This window comes from Monomorium pharaonis, chromosome 1 (assembly GCF_013373865.1).
Source record: "Monomorium pharaonis isolate MP-MQ-018 chromosome 1, ASM1337386v2, whole genome shotgun sequence".
Classification (NCBI taxonomy): Eukaryota; Metazoa; Arthropoda; class Insecta; order Hymenoptera; family Formicidae; genus Monomorium; species Monomorium pharaonis.
Window position 1 is genome coordinate 13,066,547 of NC_050467.1, and position 7,297 is coordinate 13,073,843.

Below are 7,297 nucleotides of genomic sequence, written 5' to 3' on the forward strand. Positions count from 1 at the left end.
GCCGTAGAAATAGGCTCTACGCTGCAAAATCAAACCGCAAGGCTACCGCGTTCCGATGTCGAAACGCTTAGCCTCGCGGAAGCTACCGACGCCCGGTCACTGGCCCCCGAAATTGCGCCAGAAACCATCATATTTAAGCGCGACCACACCGTGACCGAGCAGAGAGTAACATACTAACGTCCGAGCTACGTCGCGTGCTACACACCTTATCGCGAGTGATACCTGACACCATCACAGCTGACTGTAAGCGCAAGAGAAAAAAATAAAAACAACGAACAAGCAAGTAAAAAGCGTCTTTTTTACTCTCATACACCGACCCGAATCTTCACCCTTTGGGTCCTAACCCTTCAGGCAGGACGAATCCCAACTACTTACGGGAAAGAATTCCTGAAACGAGCAAACGCTCATAACACTATGTAAAAGAAAAAAAGTTATAAAAAGAGTACGTTTCTACATAAAACACAATATTTTTTGTTATTTCATATAATTTTAACTTATTTTAACTTATTAATTTACAAATAAAATATTAAATTCATCGAATGATCTATATTATAATTATTTGAAGTATTCAACTTTAAAAATTTACAAATTTCAACAATAATATGAATAATGCTTGTCAAAATAAATTTTAAATCTAACTTAAATTAATTCAATCTTTATTTAACTTTAACTTGTTAGTTTTTTATTCATGTAACTTTTAACGTAACGAAATTAATTTTACAAACTGTTAACTTTATAAGTTGTTTTAATTAAAAATTTTTTCTACCCAGTTTTGTAAATGTATATATATAAAAAATTCATATATATTATATTCATATAATAATAATGATAATTTTATTTTTTAAGGAGAAAGAGAATTTAAAACTTACCAAAAAAAATTTTTAATCGGCTGTATTTGGTAATTTTGCAAGTAAAAAAGTCCCAAATACAAATTTACTGCGGTTCATTCATGTGAGTATTAAAAAAAATAATGTCCGCGAATTATTACGTAATTATTATATAATACACACATAATATATATTAATCTAATTATACATATTCTTTTGCAGACATCAGAAGATTTATTGTCTTATAATACAGACAAGATAGAACCAAAAAAATAAAAAAACGTACAGCCCTTTTTAATATGTAACATGATTGGCCAAGAAAAAGGAAATGTTTTTATTCAGACGGATGGACACTTAATTTCAGTGAGCGATGATCCCATGATATCACAGCTCATATTGTTGCGCGCCGCGCATCGCCCGATATATCCCTGAAACGCCAGTCAGCTGACGGACCGATCGATATTTTCGATCGGCCGGTTGCCGGGAAAGATTTGTTATAAAATAATTGAATTGAACGGCTGGTTGCCGGGAAATGTTTGTAAATAAGATTTGAAGACAGTTTAGCGTCGGACTCCTGCCGAGGAGGACGTGTCACGCGCTTCGTGTTTTGAGCTTGTTCGTTAATAAAGTTATTGAAAAGCACATTACGGTTTAGTTTTCCTTCGGCGCGAGCGTGTGTGTGAGTGCGTGAGTGTTTCTCCGGTAAGGGTCAAGGGACTATCTACGATAGAACTTTAGAGGAGGTACGCGCAGTAGTACGAAATCCCTCGCGAGAGTCCACTCCGACGGCATAGCTGGAGCAATTTGTTCCGGGAGAAACAATATAATCTAACGTATCGACCACGATAAAATCTGAAGAACTCCGTTCCGAGTCCCTTTATCTTACCCTCCCTCTGCTCTCCTCTCGCACAACGCGCTCTCTTCTATTCAAGCCCTGATGCACATTGAATTTTAGAGTGAATCTCCAAGGTTTTATCTCCATAGTGAGATTTTCTAACGGACATAACGTAAAGATCTTCCTACGATTATCGATTTAATCTTCGATTTAATTTATTAGATTAGTCCGGTAATAAATAGAACAAATTTTTTAATTATTATTAGTAGTTATACTTATTTTAATCATGTCCATTTCTGAAAAAACAATACTAAATACTTTTTAATAAAGCAGTAAACATTTCAAACGTATTCGACGCAGCAATATATTGAAAGAAACATATGAATCTGTGACTATTGACGTTACTGAATTAAACGATCGTCACACTTCTAAAAATATAAAAATGTAGTTGTTAAACATAATACGTGACTGGAATATACACAAAGAAAGCATTATAAACTTTATATCGGATAATGTGGCTAACATTAAAAAAGCAATTACAGATGCGTTTGGCACTGAAAAACATCTGTCTTGTTTTGCACACACGTTGCACTTAATTCCATCGAATATTATTAAAGAGGATATTATTATTAACAATTTCTGTAAAAAAATTAAAAGCATTATTACATGTTTTAAATATTCTGTAGTTGCTGCAGATCTCATTCAGCCCTCAAATTAATACAAAGTGTCGAAATTCGATGGAATTTAACTTATGATATGATTAAACGATTTATTGAATTAGCAAATAAAATAAGTAGTATTCTTCTGCAACAACCTGCAGCACCGATAATGTTAACTGCATTTGAATTACAAGCTGCAAAAGAATTTGTTTATTTATTAAAACCATTTGATGAATCCACTAATATCATATGCGATGAACATTATCTGACTGGCAGCAAAGTGATTCCGATTGTTTATACGTTGAAAAACAAATTAGACATGCTTACATCAAAAACTGAAATAAGTGTTCATTTTAAAAATGCATTAGAACGAGAGTTTTTAAAAAGATTTAGTAATATAGAAAAGTTGAGCCGTAGGTGATATCGACTATTTTAGATCCTCGATTCAAGAACCTTCATTTTTCTAATAAAATTGCATACTCTTATTCTATTAACAAAATATCGCAATTGATAAATTTGGATGCAAATGAGTCAGATACAGGCGATTTTCAAGACGCGCAACAAAATGATTCAATCCAAACAGATAATTTTTGGACATTTTATGAAAATTTAGCTACTAAAAAATTTAATATGTTAAAGAATAATGATTTTTCAATGGCGGATGAACTTAAATATTACTTAAATCAATCACTAATAAAAATGGATAACAATCCACTAACATATTGGTTAAATGTACATTCTGGGTTGAAAAACATAGCACTGAAATATTTGACTATAATAGCAACCTCCGTTCCGAGTGACCGATTATTTTCACGGGCTGGAAATATTGTCACCGGAAACAGAAATTGTATAACAGGTGAACACTTACAATTACTTTTTTAAAATTCTCTCGCTGTGGAAGATTGGTTATTGTAATAATTATATATGTTTATAGTATACATAACTAGTTGATTTAACAAAATCAACATTAGACTAACTTGTCGCATATGTATTTGTTGTAATTAATTTTCCCTTTCTGAATACTTGGACCACTATTGTTTGCAATAGAATCCCATACATGAACTTTATACTTAAGATAATTAGTTTATATTAATTATAAAACAAAACTAAATGACTTAACGACTTAATGACAACGAATAGCGAACCGCTTTGTTCTCAAAATTAAATTAAAATATAACTGATAATAGAGATATCTAGTCAGAAATATAACCTTAATTCAAGGTTGATTCGACGTCGATACGGTTGATAGCTAGTTGAGTCGATAAGAAAGTTGATATTCCTGCAATATTGACCATTCCTTGCCAGAAATACTGTGTCGATTCAATGTCGAAACAATTAATAGTGCTTTTATTATACGTATATATTAAATTTTTTTTTTGCAAGTTATAATTCTTGCAGTTTAACCTATTTCATTTATATGCGATTATTAATAAATTACACGATATCTTAAATGTCCATAAATTTTGTTTCGTACAATGTTTTTATAATGCATGTCATATTTTTTAAAATTTAAATCCGAAGCCAAATTGATCGAATTTTGTAAGTGTGCATATAAAAATAGTCTTAGTCAGAAACATATAGTTGAAAAACTGATATCATCATTAATATATGACATATTGAATCAATTATTAAAGGAGAAGGTGGTGTTACGTCCGGTGGACTTAACGTTTTTCTTCTCGGTGTCCTTGTAAAGAAAATAATTAAGTAAGAGAAATCGTATTCTAACGGTCGCCGAGACCAAGAAATGTTTGCAGAGGATCGCTCTATTGTCACGCACAAGTTCGTGAGATATAGCGACAATTTTAAATTTTATTTTTAAGGAATAATAAATACATAAATTGAAGGAAATAGCCATCAAATAAATGCATAGTTCCCCATCTGTAAACTATTTCGAGAGCGACCGTTGGATATGATTTAATTCTTTTGGGAAGTCTGGGGCAATGTGGAGTCTAGAATAGAAAAATAAATAATAACTTTATTACCGAACCATACTCTAACAATGCCCTGGATCGGTATCCGATACTAGCAAAGAAAGAGGAAAATATTGAAACTTAATGAAATTAAAGTCTTCAAACAAGGAACCTCCGGAAACTATAAAAATTTATTATTCAAAGCAAAACCGCTGTCCGCGCTCAATCAATAAAAGTACGTTTCTCACTAAATAATCTACATGGGAGGAAAACATAAATGGTACCAGAGAGCTCGCCCGTGCCGAATATCAGGTACACCGGGGCCCGTAGGTACTTCTTCCAAAAATGATAGCTAGCGTAGTATAGGCCCTTACGAGCTCGCTATACTATGAAGCTTGGCTTGATCCCACGACGTGGGTGGTCTGCTTATGTAAACCTCATGTTGCATTTCTTCTTGTGAGTTTGAGGCGCCGCGCTTTCGCCTAGTGGCGGCCGCGCGCACTACTCGCGGTCGCCGGGGCCGCTGACCCGGCCGCGGACATTGCGTGCGCGCGCACGCGTCGCGCTGTGGCGCGCCGCCACAAAATGTTAAAATGTACCTTAAACAATTTTCGAAATTTTTAAAATTGAAAATACCTTACAACAAATGTTGACTGTTGTGTTTTGTCATATTAGCATTATTATATAACAGTAGGCTACTAAATAAATAATATAAATAATTACTAGAATTCTCGTCAGCTAATAACGGAGATAATATGGGTGGCCATGTTATCCGCACTGGCCATATTACCACCTTCTCCTCTATATTTTTGACATGGGATTTATGTGTGCACTTTCAAAATTTGATCAATTTGATTTTATAGCGTTTTCTACTGAAAAAACTAGTGCAACACTGGTGCACACTGAGTGTAATTTTATTGTTCCACTGTAAAAATTAGTTCACATATTTTCAGTGTTTAGTGTTCTACTGACAAAATTGGACAAAAAAATTGCACTGAGTGCAACTTTTGCTCTACCGTTTTTCAAGACGGTGGAAGATGCCAGTGCAAATAGATGTTATGTTCGTGCTTTAAGGTATTACATTAAAGTATATGTTATTACATTATTTTAGTAAACTTTATAACAATGAAATTGTTTAGTTTTTAAACCTGTCTAATGGATGTGTTCCACTGAACCACACTAAACCTGCACTATTATTGCGCTAGTGAAGTTTTCATCGAAATCTACCACAGCGCTGGTGCTGCACCAGTTTTCCCAGTAGAAAACGCTATTAGATTTTAATTTTAAAAAATATTATGACATATTGTTTATAAAAATATTGTACGAAACAATTTATGAGCATTTAAGATATCGTGTAATTAATTAATAATTGCATATAAATCAGGCCAAACTGTAAAAAAAAACGACTTGTGAATTGTAGACGAAGTCTAATAGAGCATGTATAATCGGTGACTGCATTCAGTAATTATTTGTAAAAATTTTTTACTGACCCGCGATTGAATAGTACGCCATAATGGCTCCTGTACATTGGATGCGGAAACGCTTGTCGCGCAGCAAGATGCGACGCGGTAGCCAATCAAAATTGGATCGAATTTAACTTTTTCCGCGCGGCGAAAGATTTGATTGGCTATCGCGTCGCATCTTGCCGCGCGGCAAGCGTTTTCGCGTCCAGTACTCCAGTGTGCAGGATAGCCATAAGCAGCGCTGCTGCGATCATAGAGCGTAGAGCGTCAAATGAAGGAGATGCAGGGCATGTTTGAACATGTTTAGCGTGCGAACGCGTGCAAGTTGCAATTAGTTGCAATTGTCGCAAGTCCTGTTCCATCTTTTGTCGTGCACCGCCCTATTCTGCCGCTAATTTCCGTCGATTATCCGTCAACTACAGGCTTTACTCGATATTTGCTTTTCCGGTTATTTTTACTTAACATATCCAATCAATCTTGAGTCTCGCCGGGTCGGTGCACGTGTTGAGTTTTGTTTATTAGACACAACCGCCCTGTTGACCGGGCTGAAGACCATTTTTTGTAGAAAGAAAAAAAAATTCAATCAATTTATTTAAGATAATATTCCTTAAAAGTGATGGATAAAGTTCCGAAAAGGGTAAACCTCCGATCGCGCTGAAATTTTAACCGAAGCTTACCCTTGATTAGAGAAGAAAGTCCCTAAAAGGATTTTTTGCGACAAAGCCTCGTTTGCCCCCCAGCTTCCTTCAAAGTTTTTACAGTTTTTACTAAATATCTCCGAAAATATTGATTTTAGAGAAAAAAGTTTGAAACAAAAAATGAAGCGCATAAATAGCTCTACAAAAAAATTATATACATTTTTTACATCAACTTATTATTTTGGCTGTTATGACCCAAAATAACTCGGCGGGGGTCAAATTGATCCCGTCGAACATTTTCTTTAATTTCTGTTTTATTAAATATGCGAAAATTTTTTAATTTAAAGGTTATATATATTTATTTAACGTAAAGAAAAGTTTAATTGCAAATTTGAAAAAAAGTAATTTTTTTACAGTTTAACATAAAACAGAAAATTTTTCTATAATCTCGTTTTGCGAGAAATATATCTCGTTTCGCGTGGAAATTCGTAAAGGGTTGTGCAGAGAACGCGTGGGCGGGGGAGGGGTTCCGCCCCTCCCCCTGCATCCCCTCCCGGTAATTTCTTCTAATCTAATCCACACATTTTAAAGTCGATATTTGGTTAACATGAAAACATTAGAAACGAACAACGTGGAAAGTCGCAAACCTATGTTGTACTGTACAAGCATGGATGTCGTTTATTTTACGTTTTATAAATACAATACATGATAAATATTATCTTTTGTGTTATATGTTAAACTATACTAATGTTTATGTTTTATTTTAAATTATAAAAATATTTCTGTTTTATGTTAAACTGTAAAAAAATTACTTTTTTTTTCAAATTTGCAATTAAACTTTTCTTTATGTTAAATAAATATATATAACCTTTAAATTAAAAAATTTTCGCATATTTAATAAAACAGAAATTTAAAAAAAAAGTTTGACGGGGTTAATTTGATCGCCGCCGAGTTACTCTCACGGA

General features: G+C 33.9%; 1 long non-coding RNA gene across 1 annotated transcript; it reads left to right on the top strand.

The window, feature by feature from the left end:
• The first annotated feature begins 840 nt into the window (after positions 1-840).
• Positions 841-2,105, top strand: LOC118645402. Its single transcript, XR_004963103.1, has 2 exons — positions 841-951; positions 1,050-2,105. It is a non-coding gene; the product is annotated as an uncharacterized LOC118645402 (long non-coding RNA).
• The last annotated feature ends 5,192 nt before the right edge of the window (positions 2,106-7,297 follow it).